Source organism: Notamacropus eugenii, chromosome 1, assembly GCF_028372415.1.
Source record: "Notamacropus eugenii isolate mMacEug1 chromosome 1, mMacEug1.pri_v2, whole genome shotgun sequence".
Classification (NCBI taxonomy): Eukaryota; Metazoa; Chordata; class Mammalia; order Diprotodontia; family Macropodidae; genus Notamacropus; species Notamacropus eugenii.
The window spans coordinates 371858142-371883427 of record NC_092872.1 but is presented as its reverse complement, the minus strand read 5'-3'; the positions used below and the strand labels follow the sequence as shown (position 1 = coordinate 371883427).

The 25286-nt window shown below is 35.7% G+C and overlaps 1 long non-coding RNA gene across 1 annotated transcript in view; it reads right to left on the bottom strand.

Moving 5' to 3' along the window:
- LOC140518455 (uncharacterized) overlaps positions 1 to 24364 on the bottom strand; it is a 34482-nt gene extending 10118 nt beyond the window's left edge. The window contains exons 1-2 of the long non-coding RNA XR_011971929.1: positions 24044 to 24364; positions 21392 to 21556 (exon numbers count right to left, since the gene is read on the bottom strand). This is a non-coding gene — a long non-coding RNA (uncharacterized lncRNA). The remainder of the gene's footprint in view (positions 1 to 21391; positions 21557 to 24043) is intronic.
- Between the last annotated feature and the right edge of the window lie 922 nt (positions 24365 to 25286).

Below are 25286 nucleotides of genomic sequence, written 5' to 3'. Positions count from 1 at the left end.
TTTCATCCTTCAGGGGAAGGTTGTTCAAGTATATTTTTAATAATCTGGTATTAGATATCAGATTTGTTGAACTTGGAATTAAAATTGCTCCCATCAACCAGATATGATTTTTATTAATATTTTGAAGTGGGATAAATAAGAAAGAAGAGCTGTTCTAAATAACAATAATCATAATTACCCTCTAAAAAATCAACCCATCTTCCATGCCATGACTCAGAAGAGGAAAATGTCAAAGTAAAGTAACAGCTGCCAGGGTGATGAATGAGGAATTTATGCACCCTAAGACCACCATGCTGTCTATGAAGGCTTGGAAGAAACTCTGAAATTCTGGCAAATTGAGTTTAGGTGGCACTGCTGATTAGGTTAGAACCCCAGTCTGCATGACGTACAGGGAATAGCATTGCAGGCTGGTCCTACTCAAAATCATTGTGAAGATCAGCTTGACACAGAAGCCAGTGGATGAGTTGGCCTCCCTTGAGTTCTGGTACCACAAGAAGGCAAAATACCCTTTAACAACTTGTAAATACCAGTACCCCACATGCTGAAAAATTTTCAGTACAGATGATAAGTGCAGACAACTAATAAGATAGGCAAACCACAAATTTAAATTAAATCAACTGAAAACATGAATATTTTTACTATGCATCATCAGTACTACATCAAAGCAAAATAGAAAATAGATCTCAGTATATGTAGGCAAGTGCCTCAGACTGCTTTTTGTAAATTGTATCCTTGGGTCCAAGTCACACAGTAATTCGTTATTGACCAGTGAAAGGTAATCATTTTAAAAAATCTGTAAGTTTAGCATAGAAGTAAGAAATAAAATTGAGGAGCTACTAAAATTTGAAGAGGAAAATGTTAAAGATCCTCAGGTTATGGAAATTCATCACTTAATGTACACTCCAGAGATTATAGAGATACAATGAAATAGATTACAAATTACGAAATGAAAGAGATTACAAAACCAGTACTGAACCCTCTCAAATTGTTTTGATAAGGTAATAGGCATACTTAGACAGGAATTCAAAAACAACTATTGTAATAATCTCTTAATTGTTCTCACTATTTCAAGTTTTTCTCCTCTCCAAACAATTCTCCACATAACTGCCAACATGATTTTCCTAATGTTGACAAGGGACCATATCACCTCTCTACTTAACAAATCTTAGTACAAAGGTTCTTAGCATTTTTTTGTTGTCCTGGACATTTCAGACTTTCTAATGAAGTCTATAGATTCATCCTCAGAGTATACTTTTAAATCACAGTTTTTAGTGAAAATAAAGCTATATTTTCCATCCAAGTTCACAGACCCCATGAAATTTATTCATCTACCTCTTGGGAGGTAGTGGCCCATTGCCCCAGGTTAAGGATGCCTACTCTGGTTGCTTCCTGTTGACTCTAAAATGAAATATTTTTTCATCCTTTATTTCATATTTTTAATTTTTTTATATCAACTTTTAAAAGTTTCTGAATATGTCCAGAGACTGTTATGATAGCTATGAAAACCTGTCAGGAGCCCTGGATTGCTAGCAAATTGGAATCCAACAAACCAGTGCTTGAGGTAGCACCCTAGTCAGTGAGAGACATTTATTTCTAAGAGTTGAAGAAATAGATGGGTTAACATAAGCTCTCAGGCTAGTCTTCCCCAAAACCATCATGATGATCCATTTTGCAAAAAGGAGAGTTGAATAAGCTTTATCTTACATGTTCTGGTGCCATAAGATAATTAAATATACTGTAACAAGTTAAAAATATTGTTAATTCCTGAAAATGCTTCTGAGAAGATGACATTGATCACTAGTAAAGTACAAGTATTAGCATAATAACTACCATTTGCATAGTGTTCTAAGGTTTGTACAATGCTTTATATATGCTATCTCATTTTATCCTCACAAAATCCTAAGAGGTAGATACTCTTATTATCTTCATTGTACTGATGAGGAAACTAAGGCAAAGAGGGATTAAGTAAGGTGTCCAGGGTCACCAACTAGTAGTAAATATCTGAATCAGGATTTGAATTCAGGTGTTCTTATTCTAAGTCCAGTATTCTACTCTATGTCAATTTATTGTTCACATGTTCACAAATAGACTTAAGACATAAATACTTTCATTATACACTAGTATTATAGCACAGCAAATGTGGACATCAAAAACCCATACAAAAGCAATGAAACCACAGGATTTTCACCCTATGGCAATTATGCAATGATCATTATCAATGCTTCCGCACCAAAAAGGGGGAAAAATTGTTGGCATTTTCAGAACAAATGTTGAAGAAAATATGAAACTCCAACAAAAATACTTTTGGAATTAGTAGAAATCACTTCACCAAACAATAACAAAAGCTAAAAATATGTATATGTCATTGGATGTGTTTAATATAACCCAAAGTAGTTTATCTCCAGATATAATCTATGAAACAGTTAAGATATAGATGAAATCAAAGAGCTCTCTATTGGGCACATCTACATGACCACGACCAACACTATCATGACAAAAAAAAGGGTTGAGTAAATAGCTGAGTTGTAGGGATTTGTTTATAGAAATTTAGGAGTTTATGACAGCAATTCAAGATCAGATCATTGCCAGAAACTAGAAAAGAATGATCCTTAAAAGACCCTAGAATTAGTAATCAAGGCAGACTATGCAAGGTTGCAGTATTCAAGAAACTAATTTTCCCAAGGGTATACAGCTCTTACTTGATAGATCCAGATGCAGCTTTCTTAGTTTCATATTAAGTGGTCTCTACCTTTTACCTTTCCATGATGCCTCTTACCTTCCTTGAGAATACCCAGTTGTCTACTTCTTTAGCCAATTAAAAGAACAAATAGTAAAGAAGGCATATACTTGCTGCCAGAAATATAAGTGGGTCCAACTTATTTAATTTTCTTGCTTTCTGTATGAATGATAGTTCTGAAAGGTAAGATGGAGGAATTGAATCCTTCTAGTGCTTTTGGTAGGTAATCATAAACTGAATAAGTGTATTGTCTATGACTATGTAGGCTCATCACAAAATTCATAATTACTGATTGACATTAATGCTAAAACATGATACTATTAGCTGAAGATACTGACATCATGATGTAAAGGCAGGACTGCTGATCCCTCAAAAAATAATCACCTGCTTAGATTAATCAGATATAGCCATCAATGAGAAACTTAGACTAATCAGATATAGCCATCACTGAGAAACTTGGTTTGCTAAAATATAAAAGTTTGTTGATCTTGATGTATACAGAATGCTCAACTGGGATCTAATTGTATAATTCATTCATTCAATAAACATTTATTAAGTGCCTACTACATATGACGTACTGTGTAGTGCCCTGAAGTGAAAGGGAGGGAGAGAGAGAGAGATGCAAATATGGATAAAACATAGACTAGAGTAGACAACCTGTAGTCTCCAGGTCACATGTGGCCTTCTAGGTCCTTGGATATGGCCTTTTAAATGAATCCAAACTTCACAGAACAATCAAGTTCTCCAGCCCTCTCACAGACCTTGTTCTCAAGTACCTTACAATCTAATAAAACAGAAAGACATGAACGCATACAACTGTGATGTAAGGGAGATTGAGATAAGTTCAAGGGAAAGATTCAAATAAAACACTATCAGGTTTTTTAGGAGGGAGTATTTACTTTCACCTAGGAGCAGATAGTACATGAGTTGTCTTTAATGACTGACTTACTCTCATACTATATTATCAATATTTGGATTTTTTTTTTAAAGATAAATTTATATCTTGTGTATGTAAGTAAGTGAATGCATTTGCAATGTACTGTGGGGGAATTAGATCACTACTTAAAGATTCTTCAGAACTACAGGAATAAACAAACCCACCCATCTCCAGTGTGTCCTATTCTGTAGGGAACTGAGGAAACACTAAGGAGAGAAACAAAGGAGAGAGGACATCCCTGTTGGAAATCAGTTTACTTTGTAATTCATAAAGGGATAAGTGTACTCTGGGGCATGAAGCTTAACTTGAACTATTGCCTGGAACAGTTCCAGTTTAAATACATAAAGATTTAGTCCTTGGAAAACTCTGCCTAAACACATCTAAGGAGCTGTCTTTATTGTCATCTTTGCTTAGCTTCCTATGCATACTCTAAGGTTATTTGTTGTTTCAATGGCCACTATTATACTCCATTTTGAAATTTTTAAGCTTTTCATTCCCCAAAGTAGACAGACACATAATCATAGTTGAAAGCATCCATTACTAAAAACATATTTTGGAGTAGACAGCTAAGCCACACTTAATATTCCAGCTGGGAAGCTGGGTACCCAAACTGATTCCTATCATAAGCTCTATCTGGGCTTCTCAAACACAACACTCCCTGTCTCAGCTAATTCTGTCGCTGCCTCCTGGCCCCCTTCTTTCAAAAGACTGCAGTGTTCCTTCACTCCTGGAAGCCTTCCCTTTGCAATTCTGTTTTGGGGCTTTAATGAGAATGCTTGGTTTGTAATGTGAGTCTAAGCCCTTTGCTCTCAGTATCATGTGAAAATTTTTGCTAATGAGGACTACAACTCCTAGCATGTACTGGAAAGGGTTTTTTGTATGTTTGTTTTGAGTTAGAACTGGTATTGAAAACTCTCAGTGAAGAAACTCAATGCAGATTAGCAACTACTCTGCAGTTTAGTCTTACACAGTTGTCTGGGGCATTGTAAGGTTAAGTGATCAGAGTTATTTAGCCAATTCTGTGAAGACAGGGTTTGATCCTAGGTCTTCTTGACTTTAAAGTCATCTCTCTATCTACTAGGCCATGCCTCTCATAAGAAAGGGTGGACAGGCTAGATTGGGAATGAGATCTTCCAGAGATGTTCAATGAAGTTGATTCAAAGCATGCCTGATATTGGTTCCTAGGTTCAGACTGCATGTACCCACCAGCTCCTTTTGCCTTAAGGGATTAGGAAAGTTTATTCATTTTTTTCACTACAAATGAAATCTCTGGTGATTTTCCTGTTCTTTAGGATTTACTTCTCCCCTTCCTCCCTCACACACAAAATAGCCCAAGGAAGACATCTTTCAAAGAACCAACCTATAGAGATATATGCCACTAGGTGACACAGTGGATAGAGTGCCAAACCTGGAGTCAGGAGAACAGAGTTCAAATCAGATCTCAGACATTTACTAGCTGTGTTACCATGGACAGATCACTTAAGCTCTCTCTGTCTCAGTTACCTCAACTACAAAATGGAGATAATAACAGTATCCACCTCTCAGGATTGTCTTGAGGACAAAATGAGATAATATATGTAAAACACTTAGTACAGTACCTCGTACATAGTGTGGTACAAATGTTAGCAGTTGTTATATGTTGTCACCTAAGTTTCAAAGAATTTTACAATTACCATCATCTTCAAAATGCATTTATTAGACATCAAATTGTCTTACCCTATGTATAATAAAGAGACTATATGGTTAATCTGCCATGTAGGACAGAAATTCTTTATGTGGGATCCATAAACTTAAAAAACAATGGCAGCTGTATTTAAAAGGAATTAACTTCCTTTGTATTTCTGTGCATAAATGAGGAAATTTCAACATAGGGAGGTTAAAGGATTCATTCAAGTGGCAGAGTAAGAATTGAAATTCAGGACCTTTGATTGCAAATCCAGCAGTATTCTAATTTATCATTGGTTTTCATAGTTGATGGCATGACTTGGGCAATGTCAAAATAGATAGGTGATTATATAAAATTGATTTGTCAGTTCCTCACTTCAGGGGATTGTGAAAATTTTGATGTCCTACAATTTGTAGAGTTCAGTTCAAAATCTTGGAATAGATTTGTTGTTTTGTGTAATCTTTTGGGCATGTGAGAAAACATGAAATGCAAGCCACTGTCTAAACTACATCAATAGAAATGAAGATTATGTTTGAAATTTTGCAGAGAATTAAGGTTTCAAATGCAGAGTGAGTTTTTTGCAACATAAAACCCTGTATTCATGAAGTAACTCAATATCATGAGTTGATATTATCTAATTATGTCAACATAGGCATATTGATAGATGTAAGGAATTATGGAATAGGCTGGGAGGAAAACTGAGTGTGAAGTTGGGATACCTGAGTTCAAGTTGAGATAGCATCATTAAGTAGCTTTTTAGACTTTGAGCTAGTTATTTCCCTCCACTGGACATTCATTTCTCTCTATCTCTCCCTCTTTCATATTAGGTGATTTCTATGGTCCCTTCGAGTTCTATCTATCTCTTGATTAAAACAAAAACAAAATCAGAATTCCCAGTCCATTAGCACAGTCAGGGAGGTAGGGAAGTTGAATAATGAAGGCAAAAAATCAATTCTTGTTAACAGCCTTTGTGCATGCATCAGCCTTCTGGTCACTCTTGTGAGATCTATAGGCAATCTGTAAAAACAGAGTCCAAGCTTACAGGAAAGTGTTCTTAAACCAGAGCCCATAGAGTGGCTGGAACCTGAATGTATTGAAATGAGTAAAGAAATAGGTGGGGAAATTGGGGGTGAGGTGGGGTGGGGAACTCATAATGGCAAAACAGTGCAGTTCAAGAGAATATGGTTACTTGGTTGCAGGGGTGTTGTGAGGCTCAAATCAAATAATATAAAGCTCTTTGCAAAAATATCAGCTATCAGTAAAAGCATTAGCAACAACAGCAGCAACCTAGAGTAACCACGCTTCCAGTCTGGTCATGACTTCATGCTCTGAGCCTTTGACTACACTCTTGTTCAGCTAAACAAGTGTTTACAGAGCAATACTGGTGTATGCTGATAAATATTTTAAAGTAGGCCTCTCTGAGAGAAAGAAAGTGTTCACACACACTTGTAAATTTAATCTGTATTATTAACACTTTTTTTAAAGTCTAGGCAAAAAACAAACTATAAATTGATCCCTAATTGGTAGCAATTGTTGATTTCTGAGCAACTGATTAGAGCCGCCTGGTTGAATTTCCCTGTGTGTCTGTATTTGTATTTCCTTCTTTTAAGTGTGTAATTGGAAAAAAAACACACCAATATCTTAGGTTGTCTGAAGTTTTAGGATTACATTTTGTTAAAGGGCTAAATAAGGATAGCCCTAAATCACAAGATCAATACCAACTGCCGCACTGACAATGCCTTCTGAGGTCTTCCCTTGTTCTTTCAGATATGTTTGATTTCATATCATGATCCTCTGCTAAAGGTTTTAAAAAAGAAGCATTTTTTTGAAGACTCAGCAAGATGACTGAATTATTTAATCTCTTTAAGTCTCATGGTCCATATCTGTAAAACTGAGATCATGATACCTCTCATATCTATTACAGAATTGTTTTGTCTCAAATGAGGTAAGATATGTAAAGAACTTTGCAGAAATTAAAACATTGTAAAATATCATCTACTAGTATATGTCCATCATCCTTTACTCACTTCAAAACAGCTAGAATTTACCAAGCAATATAAAAGGACAAAATCCCCTTAAAGGTAGGAAAATAAAGAAATCATCACAAAGAAATCTCTCCACAGAAAAGCTAGAAGAGAAACCAAAGAAATGAACAAGCAAAGAAGAGCTCCTAATGCAGTGAAGAAATATTGTGACAGGAAAGAATGGCAAGAAAACTCTCCCAAAGATATGATTCAGCAATAAAGACAGCTCCATGTACACAATAGAGATCTGGCCTTAGAGTCAGGAAGACCAGAGCTGAAGCCCCATCTCTAACACTCGCTAACTGTGTGCCATTTCAGTGACAGCATCTAAGACAATTCTTCTAAGTTAAAGAACATTTGCTGATCTATATTGATAGAAGGGTGTAGTTAAGTGGTACAGTGGATAGAGCACTGGTTTGGAATCAGGATGACCTGAGTTCAAATATGATCTCAGATACATACTAGCTGTGTGATCCTGGGCAAGTCACTTAATAGTGTTTGTCTCAGTTTTCTCATCTGTAAAATGAACTGAAGAAGGAAATGGCAAACTACTCCAGTATCTTTGCCAAAACCAACCAAACAAACAAAAACTGAAATAGGATCAAGAAGAGTCAAACATGATGGAAAGGACTCGACAACAAACCTATTGATTCATGCAGTTTATCATCAGGAATTCCCTGCAGGAATGAAAGTCCAGCTAGGACAAAAACAAACAAACCAAACTCTTAAAGTGCTAATTAGAACTCAAGAAGAGAATATAGTTTCTATGTGAACCCTGACTAGTTATTGAATTGAAGGAAGATATGATATCTTATTGAGGAAAGACCTTATTAAGACTGAAAAGAAGAATTGATGACTTAGTTGAAAAATACTAAAGAAACAATATACTCTTAAATATACTCTTAAAGGTTCTGGAAGATACAGACTTTAAAATATGAAAATATAATTAGAATCAGAACAATTTTAAAGGTAGCAAGAATGGCAGTACATGAGAGGTCTTTAAAATAAAAATTGACCTGCAAACAAGGTTACAAAAAATAATATAAGAATTCTACACCATAAAAAAATAAGTAAGGCATATATTCAAAGAGAAACTAAATAATTCTTTCCTAGATAATGAGTAGGTCAGGAAACAAATAATAGAATAAAAATTACATCAAGGAAAAGAAGATTATAACAATGAGAACACATACCAAAAAGATAAACAGCATATGTCTGAATTTAACATATAAATCTAAAAGTTAGAAAATCAAAAGGTTAATTCCCTTCACAAGCTCAAAAGTAGAAATTTGAAAATCCCATTGAAATTGAAATCAAACTATTGAGCTAGCTTTTTGAAAAGATCAGGAAATTGATTATTAACTAATTTGATTTAAAAAAGGAACAGGAAAATCAAATTATCAAGATAAAAGATGAGAAATAATAGTACCCATCAAAATGGAAAGGAAAGAAATTTATCAGAAACTTCTTTATTCAATTTTATATCAATAAAGTTAAAACCTAAATGAAATGAATGTTTATTTTTAAAAGATCCAATATTTACATCAACCAAAAAGAGAATAGGAACTTCAAAAAACCTGATCTCAGAACTCCCAAAGGGAAAAAAATGTTAGTTATGAAGCATTCAAAAAACAAATACCAACTATGCTCTATAAACTGTTTGCAAAGATGGAGAGTGAAATCTTGCATGAGGAAGATAGATAATCCTAATGTTGCAACCAGGGAGAAGAAAAGCAAAAGAATGATTCTCAGACCAGTAATTACTAATGACTTTTTATTTATTTGGACTCATACTTTTACTCATATAGGAAAATCTGGATGAGAAGATTCCCTCTACAAATGCTTTTTGGCAGCTGTTTTGGAAGTTATAATAGCAGAGAGTGGCATGGGGCACTGAGAAGTCCAGCGACTCATCCAATGCGAAAAGCAGGATTCAGATATTCCTAAGGCTAAGATTTACTCTCTATTAGTAAATATTGATGTGGAAATATAAATAAAATGTTAGGAAAGAGGAAAAAGCAACTTATTTTAAAATTAGCAACTCTAGTCAGAAGAGATTTATAGGAAAATTACTGGAACAATTATTTATTAGGTCAACCCTAACCATAATTAATCATGTTAAGAAAAAGAATTAAATGTGGTTATACTGATAAATTTAGAAAAGAAGTTTCATTAACATAGACATTTCATTAATGCTAAAATGCCAGAAGGCATAAGAATAAAAGGAAATTTCCATATATAAGCAGAAATATCCATCTAAACCCAAGATCTATACTCATTTGTAAAAGAGAAACAATGGAAGCTTTCCCAACCCCAAATCAGGGGGGAAACCAAGCATCATCACTGTCTTCATGATAACCAAAAGATAAAAAATGTCAGGGGATAATGCATGAAAAGGTAAGCAGAAAGATGACCTCTGTACTTCTATATTTCAAACTGTACCATAAAGCTAAAATTATCAAATCTATCTGCTATATTTAAAAAAATAATAATTCTCATTTGTACACAGGGACACTTAGATAAGTGTGTGTATGGATTAAAAAAAATCTATCTGACATAAAATAAAAAATCAGAAAAGTGGATTAATTGGACTTCCTGGAACCTAGATGGCAGAGTAAGAAGTAAGTCACTCTCACTGTCCCTTATTGACCTTGAAAAACCTAGAAAATATCACACCAGGAAAAATCCTGAAACAGCTCAGTCAGCAGAAAGGTGGAGTGTAGCAGTCTTTTAGTCCAGGAAGCCTGGGAGATTAACAGGAAAGTTCCCTCTCACTCTGGTGGAATAGGAGCAGTACAGGATGAGAGGTGTCTCAGAAAACTAGTGGAAAGCCCAACTTCAGCAAACTACTGGGAGATCCTGAGCTCCAGAGTAGTAGAGCATGCAAGTTCCAACATCAAGATCTCCCTAGTGCCTTGGCAAAGCCAGAAGAACTGCCAGACTCCAACTCAGAGAACCATCAAGTGTTCCAGTGGATAGGCATCCTCCAGCAGCTGAAACTCCCTGTCTTTCAGCACAGCCCTGAGTGAGCAGGCATCCTCTACCAACCAGACGCCCTCCCCCACCCGAAGAGTTTCAATGTTGCCCTAGGAAAACACAGAACAACTACACCTGGCCTCAGTATACACCAGCCGCCACCACCAGCTCCACCTCAGCATCAGATAAGCTACCAGACTCCTACAGACTCCATATCTCAGCATCTGAGGTCCCAACACACAAAGCCAGACCACTGGCTCTCCACACAAGAAGCTTGAGACAGTGCCTCTTGTGCTACAGAATCAGAGATCAACTTTAAAAACCCCAAAATGGCAAACACCATGAACAAAAAGCAAAAACAACAATAACTGACCATAGAGAATTATTATGAAAGGGAAAATCAAAACACAGATTCAGAAGACGACAACATTATCAATTTAACAAGATCTAAAACCTCAAAGAGGAATATGAATTGTACTCAAGTCCAAAAAGCCTTCTTGGAAGAATTCAAGAAGGATTTTACAAGTCAAATAAGAGAGGTAGAAGAAAAGTTGGGAAAAGAAAGGAGAGGTATGCAGCAGAGAGTCAACAGTTTGGAAAAGGAATGACAAAAATTGATGGCAGAAAACAAATCCTTAAAAATAAAATTGGCCAAATGAGACAGAAAAAAAAGCTATACTGAAGAAAATGAGTCCATAAAAAGCAGAATAGGTTAATTGGAAAAGGAGGCACAAAATTTCACTGAAGAGAAGAACTCCTTAAAAAGTAGAATTGGCCAAATGGAAAAGGAGGTAATAACTGAAGAAAACAATTTGTTAAAAAATAGAATTGGCTAAGTGGAAACTAATGATTCAGAGATATCAAGAATCAGTCAAACAAAATCAAAAGAATGACAAAATAGAAGAAAACATAAAATATCTCATTAGAAAAACAACTGACCTGAAAAATAGATCCAGGAGTGATAATTTGAGAATTATTGATCTACCTGAAAGTCATGATCAATAAAAGACAACATCGTTCAAGAAATCATCAAGGAAAGTTCCCTGAGGTCCTAAAACCAGAGGGTAAAATGTCATCAAAAGAATCCACTGATCACCTCCTGAAAGACTTCCCAAAATGAAAATGCCAAGGATTATTATTACTAAATACTAAAATTATCAGGTCAAGGAGAAAATACTGCAAATAGCCAGGAAAAGAATAATTTAAATACTGTGGAACCACAGTCAGCATTATTTAGGACCTTGAAGCTTCCACATTAAAATATCAGAGGGCTTGGAATATGATATTCTGAAAGGCAAATTAGCTTAAATTACAACCAAGGATAAATTACCCAGCAAATTGAGCTTACTCTGTCAGGGGCAGAGATGGATATTCAATGAAAGAGTGTATTTTGAAGCCTTCCTGATGAAAAGACCAGAGCTCAACAGGAAATTTGATCTTCAAATACAGGACTCAATAAAGGTATAAAAACATAAACAGGAAAGGTAAAAAACAAACAAGCATGTTATTCAATAAGGACAAATAGTGTACATCCTTATGTGGGAAGATGATGCTCGTACCTCTTGAGAATTGTATCTTTGTTACATAGGGCGTGGGTATCAGTTGACTTTGATGTGATAATAAAAATGCTTATTAAGATGTGAAAAAGGATTATACTGGAAGAAGAGGAAAGGAGCGGTGTAAAAGGATAAATTACATGAAATGAAGAGGTGCAGAGACTTATTACAGTAGATGGAAAGAAGAGAAGGGAAGGAAATGAAAAGTGTTTAAAACTTACTCTCATGAGATTTGGCTCAAGGAGGAATAGCACACTCAGGTATAGAAATCTAACTTATCTTACAGGAAGTACAAGGGAAAGGGGAAAGAAAAGGTAGGGGTAGGATACAAGGGAGGGCAGATTGAAAGAAGTGGTGGTCAGAAGGAAAACACTAATGAGGAGGGAAAGAGAGAAAGGAGGGAGAAAGCATAAACAGGAAAATGGGATGAAGAGAAAGAGACAGTAGTCTTAACTGTGAATGGAATGAACTCTTGCATAAACTGGAAGCAGTTAGCAGAGTGGATTAAAGACCAAAATTCTGAAATATGTTGTTTACAAGAAACACATTTGAAGCAGAAGGATACACACAAGTTAAGGTGAAAGGCTGGAGTAGAATATATTATCCTTCAGCTGACATAAAAGAATCAGGGGTAGCAATCCTGATCTTAAACAAAACAAAAGCAAACCTCTAGCTCTCAGAACTACATAAATCTAACTACAAAATAACTAAAAAGAAGTTAAGGAGATGAATAGAATTTTAGAAGAGTTGAATATTGTAGACCTCTGGAGAAAACTGAATGAGCATGGAAAGGAATATAACTTTTTCTCGGTGGTACATGGCACCTACACAAAAACTGACCATGTACTAAGGTATAAAAACATCACAACCCAATGCAGAAAAGCAGAAATATTAAATGCATCCTTTTCAGATCAAGATGGAATAAAATTCCATGTAAGAAAGGGCCATGGAAAGATAGACTAAAAATTAATTGGAAACTAAAAAAATCTAATCCTAAAGAATAAATGGGTCAAATAACGAATCATAGAAAAACATCAATAGTTTCATCCAAGAGAATGACAATAATGAGACAACACACTAAAACTTATGGTATACAGTAAAATGAGTTCTTAGGGGAAGTTTTCTATCTCTGAATGTTTACATGAATAAAATAGAGAAAGGGGAGATCAATGAGTTGAGCATGCAACTAAAAAAGCTAGGAAACAAATAAATTAAAAATCCCCATTTAAGTACCGAATTAGAAATTCAGAAAACCAAAGATGAGACTAATGAAATTGAAATAAAGAAAATATTGAACTACTAAATAAAACTAAGAGCTGGTTTTATGAAAAAAATCAATAAAATAGATAAACCATTGATTAATTTGATTAAAATAAGATTGAAGAAAAACAAATTACCAGTATCAAAAATTAAAACCATCAGTGAAGAGGTAGTTAAAACAATAATTAGGAGATAGTTTGTCTAACTATACACCACAGCAATCTTAGTGAAACATATGAATATCCCCCAAAATATAAATTGCCCAGATTAACAGAAAAGGAAATAAAATACTTAAATAACCCCATTTCTGGAAAAAAAAAATTGAACAAGCCATCAATGAACTCACTAAGACAAAATCTCCAGGGCAAGAAGGATTTACAAGAGAATTCCATTAAACATTTAAAAAACAATTAATTTCAGTGCTATGTAAAATATTTGGGAAAATAGGTGAAGGAGTTCTACCAAATGCTTTTTTTTTTTTTTTTATACAGATATGGGTGCTGATACCTAAAGCAGGAAGAGCCAAAACAGAAAAAGAAAAAATATAGACCAATTTCCCTAATGAATATAGATGTAGCAATTTTAAATAAAATATTAGCAAAGAGATTGCAGCAATTTATCATGAGGATAGCACATTATGACCATAAGAATTTGTAACAGAAATGTAGGACTGATTCAATATAAGGAAAACTATCAGCATAACTGACCATATCAACAACGAAACTAACTGAAACCATATGATTATCTCAATAGATGCAGAAAAAACTTTAGAAGAAATAAATCCATTCTTATTTAAAAACACTAGAATAAATGGAATCTTCCTTAAAATGATAAGTAGCATCTATCTAAGACCATCAGCAAGCAATATATATATACATATATAGAGATAGATAGATATATATACAGACATACATATACATAGATATGTATGTGTGTATGTATATATATATGTATGTGTGTATATATCTAGATAGATAGATAGATGATAGATGGATAGATGGATGGATGGATGGATGGATAGATAGATAGATGGATAGATGGATAGATAATGGGGATAACCTAGAAGCATTTCCAATAAGCTCAAGATCAGGTGTGAAACAAGGATGTCCATTATCACCACTGTTATTCAATATGGTACTAGAAATGTTAACTTTAGCAATGAGGAGAAAAAGAAATTGAAGAAATTAGAAGAGGCAAAAAAGAGAGAAAACTATCCCTCTTTGCAGATGATATGATGGCATACTTAGAAATTCCTATAGTATCAACTAAAAAATTACTTGAAATAATAAACAATTTTAGCAAAGTTGTAGGATATAAAATCATTGGCATTTTTATATATTACTAACAAGGCCTAATTGCAAGAGCTTGAAAGAGAAACTCCATTTCAAGTTACTATAGACACTATAAAATATTTGGGAGTCTACCTGCCAAAATAAATCCAAAAAACATGAATGCAATTACAAAACACTTGTCACATAAATAAAATCAGATCTAAATAACTGGAAAAATATCAATTGCTCATTGCTAGACCAAGCTAAAATAATAAAAATGATAAGCAGCACACATGATAAAAGAATCGTTCAATATGTTTGCACTAAACACTTTCTGGTATTGGAGAACTGGTGTTTTAAAAACTGTCTCTAAAATTCAATTATATAAATAGATGACTTTTAGAAATTTAACAGTTCCCAGTACAAGCAGTGCCAAAAAGACTGATTTCTATAAACTTTGACAATTGTTAAAGAACTCTTTCTATTCCACTGTGTTGTACATTTGTGTTGGGATTGGAAGCTCAATTCCGTGTGGACAGTCTCGGGCTGGTAAAGGTGGGAGCTTCTAAATCTTAGAGCTCTCACGAGACCCCCCCAGGAAACGGCAGGGGATCGAGGTGAACCGAGCTATCTCGAGTAATTCCGCCTCTTCCCGTGAGAAACGTGATGGGAGAGAGATCTCCCCGCCCTCGAGATTGTCCCGGATCTGGGCACACCTAGTTACCTAACAGCATGGTATTCAGATGCAAACTATGCGGCTGAAGGTTAAGTAGGATTGAGGAAGCCTGAAAGCTCTCTTAGCACGTGAGGAGCCAAGAGGACAGTAGGCTCCGCTTTTCTTCTCTTCTCTCTCCCCTCCCCCTCTCTCCCCGCTTGTACTTCTACTTCCAATCCCTTAAGATCTTAGCCTCCTTAGGAAATCTCCCCCTCTTCCTCCTAAGGAAGACCCCCCTGCACTTGTAACCGAGACCCTGAAATAAAGCTCAACCCTTGTTCGACTCTGGAACGTCCTTTCTCTCATATGAGCATCCGGTTTTGGTCAACCGAAGACCTCGGAGGTGAGGTAAGAAGACTCGGGTAGCCCACACAGGCCTCTAGGCCTGGCACATTTGTTTTTCAGATCATTCCGACATTGCTACTTGTTCCATTTGCACAGAATGTTTGTGGCCTTCACATCTCCATGATGTCACCATCAGCGTCAATAAAAAGCAAATTACTTATTCTATGATGAATTATTTGGGATCTGACTGGCATAAGAAAAGTGTTTATTTTATTTCTTTTTTTATTAAGCCTCCCAATTTTGCTCATGGAATTATCTCTCTATAATATGTGATGCTTCCTCATCTGATCAGGCCCTAAAACCACTGCATACTAATGTGACATCCTTTTGCATGGTCCCAGAGAGTTTCTAGCTTTGGTGCTAATGTGGCTTCTTCTGGCTGGACTTCCCTTTAGGAGACATTTGAAAAGTAAGTTTTTTTTCTTAAACTTCCTGTAGAAAGCATGCAAATATTTTCCAGATAATTTTACCTTAAATCTCATGAATAAACTATAGTCATAATTTTGAGATAGACACTCTAGTATAGAAGTGTCCCTAATGACCCTTGGGTATAATCTGAGTATTTCATCTCATTAAATCCTTTTAATATGTGTTCCTAGGGATGCCTGGGAACATCAGAATCTGGCTTTTTTTTGTTTGTTCTGAAGAGTCCTCAGTTTCCCTGCAATCATTTGGGATAACAAAAGGATAAACGACAGATAAAATTCATTTTTCACTAATGTACACATTGTGATTCCCAAACTCCAAACAATTTGGAAAAATTCCCAGTTTCTATAGGAACATATATGTTCTTTCAGACTTCCAGGACTGCCTTGTGTGACTGGGGATTGATATTGAACAAACCTTTACCCATGGTTTATATGATATATGTTACCTTCAAAAGTCCAGGTCCAGGTTTGCTCTTCCCCGTTATAGCTCTGTGCCTCATTTTTCCTGTTTCACCTCCTCTAATTCTCAGTTCTGTGGTTCTTCAATATTTTGACCCTTCTTGCTCTTTAGGACTCTGTCACTCAACTAATCTTCTAATGTTCAAATCCAGAGCCATTTGCCTCCCTTCAGAGTGCACATGGGTCTAACAACTTTGCTTGCAGGCATTTCTCTAGGTTCACATGAAGCTAAAAGTCTCTGTATCAATCTTCCACCAGCATTTTAACTCCCGAAAGTGAAGAATTATGCAGAAGTTGGGTAGATCCCTTTTTGTGTTCCATGTGTGACCAAACATTTCCATTCCCATCTGCCTCTGGCCTGCTGCAGGTCTACTCAATGTGCTCTCTCCATCTGTCAGGCCCTCCTGGGGATCTCATGGTCACTCATATGGAAGCAAGTCTCCTCTTGTGCTTGGTACCCTGGGACTTTTCCATGTATTGGGAAAGACAAAGGAAGGAGAAGGGAAATCAGGTTTTACCTGACTCCTCTTGGAGTTTCCTACTATGTGACTTTAGATGGAAAACCATTATAAACTAGAGAGAAGTGAACTTTTAAAGCATAAGTGACTGTGATCACATTAATGCATTTGTCTGATCAGGACAAAACCATATAATGTCAAATCAAACTCTTCTAGTGTGTAGAGAAGATTGTGCCTTGAGTCAGGAATAAGTGAGTTCAAATGTGGCCTCAGATACTCATTCGTTATGTGACTCTGGGCAAGTCACAAAACCTGTTTACCTTAATTTCCTTAGCTGTAAAGTGAGGATGATGATAATAATGACCATGTAGGGTTGTGAGAATCAAATGAGATTTTGCAAAGTGTTTAGCACATTATATAAATGTAATATATAATATATATAGTTTATATACTACATTTCTTTCTAGTATTTCATATTTTACTAAGCACTTTATTCATAATAATACTTTCAGTTGAATGGAACAAATATTACTTTCTGCTCTGTTTTGTGTAAAAGTGATTTGAGCCTCGTAGAGTTCACAGTCTTGGGAACTGGTAGACTTAGAACTTTTTTTAATACCATGACTTCCTTGGGAGGTGGGACAAAAGTGTTCTCCTTCATTTCTGCTTTTCCCTCAGTCCTCAGTTCTGTTGTGGAGGCAAGAGTTGGATTCATTGGTAATATTTTTGAAACCATTTGTGTTTTAAAAAATTCTCAAAACTATGTATTTTGAAACAAAGCTGAAATAAATATGGGGGGGGGGGTCATAAAGGTGAGAAGAGGGAGCAACAGAACTTGTTTGTATATGCTGCCATCCAACTATTTCCTGAGCAACAATTTGTTCTTGGCTAAACTCTGATTGGCTGTTTAGGACAACCAGCTTGGCAACTTGCAGAAGTCATAAAATTATTCTAGATTTTTCAATTAAATTAAAATTAACTTCTCACTTAGCACCAGTTATGGGTCTAATACTGTTCTAGGGTTTCATTTGACTTTGCATATGGGAGGGTGTGACTGATCCCTGTTGGATAGGAAGACAAGCCCTTCCCATCCTGGTCCCACCTACTCTTCTTCACTCCTTAAATAAGCAAAATTTCCAACTCTACTCTAGCACTACCTTTTATACTCATGTACCCCTTTCACAGTGAGTCCAGCTCATCCTAAGCAGGAGAGAGACTCATTCAGTCTCATGGAGTACTGAAGTCCAATGCTTGGGGATTTCTTTGACAAAAGCAAGCAAGCCAAAAATCTGGCATTCAGGAAGTAAGCACCACCAAATCCATATGAAGCTGCTAAAAAAAAAAAAAATTAGAAGTGCTAGTAAAACCTCTGAAGTTCCCTAATCAATCCTGACCAAATCGGTTCAGTCTTTTTTTTCTATAACAGAATCCTTCTACCATTTACTAACACTAAAGAAAGGCATCTACTGAGTCTGTTTCCTATAGCAACTTGCAATAAATTAATTTGAGTCATTAGTTGGGACTGGGATGGGCAGGGGGGAGAAAAAATTGCTAGCTTTTTGTTCAGGGAATGTTTCCACTGAACGTGTTTGAGTTTCTTTCCCTACATGTCTGTCTTGTGAAGTCATTTGGCTTAGGGCTTCCCTAGGTCACGGGGTACATGTAGTAAAACTATCAGAGAGCAGATAGAGTCAGTTCAAACACTTCTGTCTCTGTGTTGAATTAAACAAAGGAACAGGGAGATACTGTATTCTTGAAGAATGGAGGACTATTGGGATATTCTCAGTTTTGAAAAATGACTGTTTGCAGTCAGGGAAAAAAGGTTTTGGTGCTCCCATCAGGTGCAAACGAATTATGATTTAAAAAGCTGACTTTTGAATATAGAAAAAGGCTCCAAATTCTCCTTCCCATCTCTTTGTCTTTTAAACACTAAAGAGCAGTAGGTCAGCACCAAGAAGGACAAATATACTGGTACTAACTGGAGGTCTTCCACTGTTTGCACTAAATTCTATGCCCCAGTGCCTGAGTCTTTCTAGGTTTGATGGCCTTGAATCGTTTCTTCCATGGCTGTGAGTTGATTTAGAAAAATTGACCCTCATTTCTTCTCTGGAATCTTGACTGAAATGGGATCCACTGGGAGGCAGTGTGTAAATTTGGATCATAATGAGTTGAGTCCTAACAGAGAACTTGGCCAGACTCAAAGCAAAGGCCTTCGGAACTGTGGGAGATGCCTCTTTTAATCCTCTGCATGGATTGAATCTTGACATGAAAAGGAACACGCCTTTCCCAAATGCTTTTCCAAAACATTGCCTGAGAGAAACACAACTGAAAAAAAGCTGACTTTTGGCTGGAATATATTAGGTGACATGTACTCATAAGGCTTGTAATAAAAAACAGTTGCCATCTTAGTAAAATAAAAAACTCAGGAGAGAATTGCATTGAACATCGTCAAACTTTTTAAGCTGCCTCCATCGCTAAAAACAGGTAAACACCTATGATTACCCATATGCTATAAAGAGGCAAGAGCATAGTCTTAATTCTAAGTTCTGTAAGCATCAATAAAATATATTAAAAAGTAAATTACAAAAATTCAGCAGTCATATATTAAGATAGAAGAATCAGAGAGATTAAAAAATATGTAAAGAGTAGAGAAGTAGGAAAATTAAAAATGGATCTTTGAGTTTATAAAGGAATAATTATAATTTTGTTGCCAGTAGAAGTTTTTGATGCAGCAGGAGAAGCCTAGAAGTTCAGGGTGCTACGAGTCACTCTGATTGACTAGAAGAAAATGTTGTCAAAATAGTGGGTTCATTATCACTGGTCCAGTCAGAATCTTAAGCCATATACCTACCCAGCCTTACAGGAAATAAGGTATAATGGGTATTAAAATTAAAAAGAAGGAAACCTAGACTGAGGTCCTACCTTAGACTCTTACTGGCTATGACTCTCCTTGTGCTTCAAATAGCTCATCTGTAAAATGAAATAATCTAGCTCTAAATCTATGATTTTACAATCTGAAGAAGGGGAATAATATGAGCATCTAATTTACAAGGTTATTATGAATATGAAATGAAATAATGACACCATGGATAAGACATTGGACTTGAGGCTGAAAGACCTAGGCTCAAACACTACTCAGACATTGACTGGATGTGTGCTTTACATCTGTAAAATGACTGAACTGGAGCCAGTGACTTCTAAGCCCCTTCTTAGCTCTGTATTGATGATCTTATTATGAAGTGTTTTGCAAACGTGTGTTGTGTGTGAGCTATTACTAATATTATCATTTTATTACATTTGTAGTTATCATTAGTAACCTACTTTACCAACAGATCATTTGACTTTGAACTGAATTTACTGTGTGGTTATCCAATTTACCTGTTCCTTCAATGTAAAAGGTATTTGTTGTATAACACAGGATTTAAGGTTTGCCATTTACATTAGACTCCAGGAAAGAGGCAGCTGATTTTTGTTGCATAAAGAAAGAAGTAGGTACTAGAGTTTAGGAAAAGAAAAGTCTTCTTGCTTCCTGCTTTAAGAGACATGGTTCCAGACTCTCTTCAGGGAGAAATCCAGGGATAAAGGGAATACACTTCTCTAATATGTGCCTAATTTTCAACTTGCTTCCTTGAAGGCTCTAAGGAATTTCCCTGCCACTTGTATTGAAGTCTCAAGTTGAAAATCAGGGACATGTTGAGAAGCCAACTTTTCCTTACACACCTGCCTTTCAAAGTCTGCTTTCCTCCCTAGAACAGGGTCTGGAATTGACTAACTTCTCTCTAGAAGCAGAAACAAAGGCCTCTCTTCACCCAAGCTCTCATGCCAACTTGATTTCTCTTGTAAACGCAGTGTTGTGAATACTTCCTCTCCACCAATGAGGAGAGTCTTATGCAAATAGTCCAGGCTTAGAAAATTAAATACTATGTGCCTAGTAATATGTCAAGTATTGTGGTGGGTACAAAAGTATAAAATATACCAGTGGCTCTAAAACATTTTTTTTTAACTTATGGAAAACGTGAGTCACAAAAATTATAGTAACAGTGGTTTCCCAGGAATTAAGACCTCTAGATCCATAACTCAGTCTCTGGGATTCTTCTTCTTTTCCTTCTTTGCCCTCATCCTTTTACTCTCTTCTTTCTTTATTTTCTCAAGATTCACGTCTGAGAAAATGGGGTTTGCACTTCCCAGGATAGAGGTACTATTGTGATTTTCCTGAAGTCAAGCCAGAGAAATGAGGCAACCAATTACATGGGGGTAGGGGTTGTGTGGAGGATGGGGAATGTGGAAGTGTCTGTCAGGGAGAGGAAGGAGTTTCACAGCAAATCCAGCAATACCACTGGCATTCTCCTTCAGTACTGCAATAAACAGGCCCTATCCTCCAGCAAGCCAAATCCTTTGGGATACGGGGCATGTATGTGATAGAAAGAGAGAGCTATAAAAGACATAATAGTGTCTGTGCTCTGTCTTTAGAGGTCCCCTGTGCATGTTACTGAACCAGAGGTTACTTTTAATAGGTAGTTTACATGCTGCTGCTGTACCTTTCTTTTCTCTGCCCCTACCTTCTGTTTCTATTTCCTGTTGTTCCTTCAAGGGCGTTGCATTGCTGAGCAAGGTCCAGGAGATCCATAATCGCTTAGTCTTGATACATGACCAGTCCTGGCAGTGAGAACTGAAGTTACGAAATTCATTTCTCTTTCCAGTTTCCATGTCTTATTATACTACAACTGAAAAAGTTGAAAGCTTGCAGATTAATCACAATATAAAGCATCATATTATAAAGCCATAGTCCCATCTAATCATATTATGATAATGTAATGGTTAATAAAGCTTTGTAATGCATATAATCTTTCAGCTCTCTAAACTAATGTTGAGAAAAAGAAGACCTTTTCAATATCTTTGACTCAAAATATCATCAGGGATTATTTTGCTTTCAAGTGTGTGCAGATTTTTGTAGAATATCAAATGTACAATTTATGGTTGACATCCTGGAGTTTATTTCACCCAAATTACTGCCCTCACTTTTGGATATATTATTACAAGTTTAGTGGGTTGAAAATCATTGTACTGGACTTATCTCAAATTTGTTGGAGTTAGCATTTTTGAAATGGGTCTTCTACCCAGACTAAACGATTTATTTGAAATGTTCTCTGTCTTTCTTGCAGTTCTTTTTTTTTCCTTTTAACTAGGTTTTCCTTAAAGGTGACACTCTTCTTTTCAAAACAGGGAAGAACTGCTCAATAGAATTTTTAAAAATGTCATTTAAAGCCTTCACTTTCCACAGATTTTCATGAGGAAATTAGAAAACACCTAGTCTATATAGAGTGCTGTAGTAAAAAACTGCAGGCATGTGAGAGAAATGGAAGACTCATTGGCTACCCTCCAGATATTTCCAATCTTTTGAGGGAGACGATACTTATTAAGTATAAGCAAGAACATAAAAACTATAATTGTATGATAGGTTATGAAGGAGCACAAAAAGAATGATACTGAATAAAAGAAAGGCCCTAGTATAAGAAGTCACTGATCCTCTCCTTATAGAATTCTTCATATCTCTCATTATCTTAAACCTTGATTATTCTAACAGTCTATTAATTGGTCTCTCTGCTTCCGGTATCTCTCATTGCTAATATATCCTCTAAATAGCTGCCAGTCTGATATTCTGAAAATACATGAAACATCATGGGTCACATAGACAATTTTCTGTGATTGAAATAACATGGGTCTCATATAGAAAATTTTCTGTGATTACAATCTGAAAGGGGAAATGGGGATAGGAAAGAATGAGTACAGAGATAAAGACTCCTAGAATTGGACTCAGAGGTCCTGGGTTCAAATTGCTGCTCTGCTACTTGCTACCAGTTTCTTCATATAAGTATTGAATTGAGTAATTTCTTCCCCTTCCTTTCTTTTCCTTTGAAATAGTATTTTCTCTTTTTTTAATTGTATATAAAAACAATTTTTAAAATCCATTTTTAAAACAAAATTTAGACTTCCAACTTTTTCTTCCCCAAGTCAGTAATTCAATATGGTGAACTAAGTGATTTCTGAGGTCTATCCCTGCTCAAAAGCTATGATCTTATGATCTATAATATAAGGAAGGGTAAAATAAGTGTGAAATGAAGGTTTTGGTAAAGTGCTATGAGACAGGGATCACTTTCTCCTAAAGGTAGAGAATACCAGAAATGTGCTAGTAAATGCTTAACACCTGGTTCTCTAGGAGGAGTGGGGAAGAGAAGACAATGTGCACATGACATAATTTTAAGTTTAATCTAGATTATTCTTGTTTTATCCATCTCTTTCCTAAGTATAGATAATAAAAAAATAAAGCCCTGATTTGTAGTACCTGTTGATTTCCAAGGTACAAATGGTCACATTGAAAAAATAAACAATATATTCTTGAGAACCTATAAAGACTGACTTCAGTAAAACCACTAGAGTATACTTAAAGGAGCTATGGCAGAGAAACAGCACTGAACTGGGTCTTACGTGGAACCACAGAACATCAACCAAGATTATGGGAGGAGGAAGGGCACACCAAAACTAAAACATTAGCTGCTCAGGTCAGAAAAATAGATGAACACAACCAAAAGAGCAGAAATAGAGTCATACTCTTTATAATTGCGGAAGCCAGTTCCAGTTAGCAACAATTATTGCATGCTCCCCTATACCCAGTGCTTTGTCTAATTTTATATCTTTTTCCTGGCAACTAAGACCTGTTGGGAAAAGAAAACTTTTTCTCACATGCGCATGTTACTATCTTCACTCCAACTTCTTTATTTCATATTTTACCTTTAAGCATTTCTATTTCATCTGGGAAAAAAAGGAATCCCTAGAGCCTGCTTCTTTGCAGACTTCTTGTGAGTGATGAGAGCTTTTATGCTGTGGCTAAAATTCACTATAAGAAATAGCTTTGAGCCACAGGATAATTACTTATTATTATTCACAGCTTCATAAACCCTGAAAGGTAAATATTTGGCTCTTGACATGAAGAACACGAAATGGCCCTTAAAGGTTGCACAAAATGGTTTTGTGAGAAGTAGTCAAAATAGATGATTTTGTTTTGATAGTACTTATTATTATGCAGATTTACAGTTAAACACCTCAAGTTCTTAATTACTAACTCTCCTCTTATGAGAAAACTAAGCATAAAGTATTCATATATTTCTTAAGCAGAAACCTACTTAACAATTTCAACTCAAATGGTAGTTTACCTTTTGAAAAAGACATTTCAGTATACCTCTGTATTATTTTGATTTTCTTTCTTCCTTTTCTTTCTCAGTCTCTGTTCCAGACAAGGATTTTAATTCATCCTGCAGTGCCATGGCTTTATGATTAAGCATTGTGATTTCTATTAAAAATGAAGACAAAGAAGGCAATCCATCACTGTAAGAGCAATGATTAGTTTGTGAAGCAGTAGAAAATGGGAAATTCAGTAGTCTCAAGAGGTATTTCAAATGTCTCTGTGTAGCAATAGTATGGTTGTTCCTTTCTCCATTGTAATGGGGCTCAATTTTCTTTGGCCTTCGTTGCTAGGAAACTCACCCTTATAGAATAAACAGAGGCCTTACTGTTGTTATTGGTGACTCTATGAACTCTAGAATGAACTAGGCATATCTTACAGCTTTCATCATTAGCTGTTGATAACATGAGGCATGAAGTGTTACTCATTTGTATTGGAAATGCTCTTTAAAACTCAAGGGATGAGTCAATTCAGCTTCAAATTTCTTCTAGAAAAATCCATTAACCTGTCTTTTGTGAACTATAAATTCCCTCTAAATATAGACAGAGAAATATAAATGGTAGCTATACATATAGAAATAATGATGAGTTCAGAGATAGAGATATAAACAAATGGACTAATTTTTCTTCATTTTCTGTGCTGAGTTAGATTATACTCTCCCTTGGAAAGTTGATAGATGTACAGAGAGTGAAATCTTCAAAGTCATGAGGTATTCAGCAGTGAATAATATTTTTCTGTTGCAGTCCTTTGTACTAATAATTCAAGCATGGAATTTCAATGTATACAAAAGCTTTTAAGCCTCTTCAATTCCATGAAACAGATTAAAGGAACCAAAATATATCTGCATGGAGATTAACTATATTTAGCAATTCCAGCTATTGGAAGAAGTTAGTGAATCTGCTGTAGCATGGGCTATATAGAGACTTCTTTGTTTATATTATAGCTTGGATCATAAATCTAGGGATGCCAGAAGTTTTTATCACCATCATCATCATCAATCTCACAGTTATGAAGAACTTTAAAGTTTGCAAACAGTGCTACAACCATCATTTCATTTTTTCCTCCATCCCCAGGAGTTAGATAGGAGTTAGATGCTATTACTATCCCCACTTTCATAAAGAGGAAGAGAGAGGTAGACAAAGTTTAAGTAATTGCTCCTGGTCACAGAGCTACTAAATGTCTGAGGCAGGCTTTAAAATTAAGTTGGCCTGACT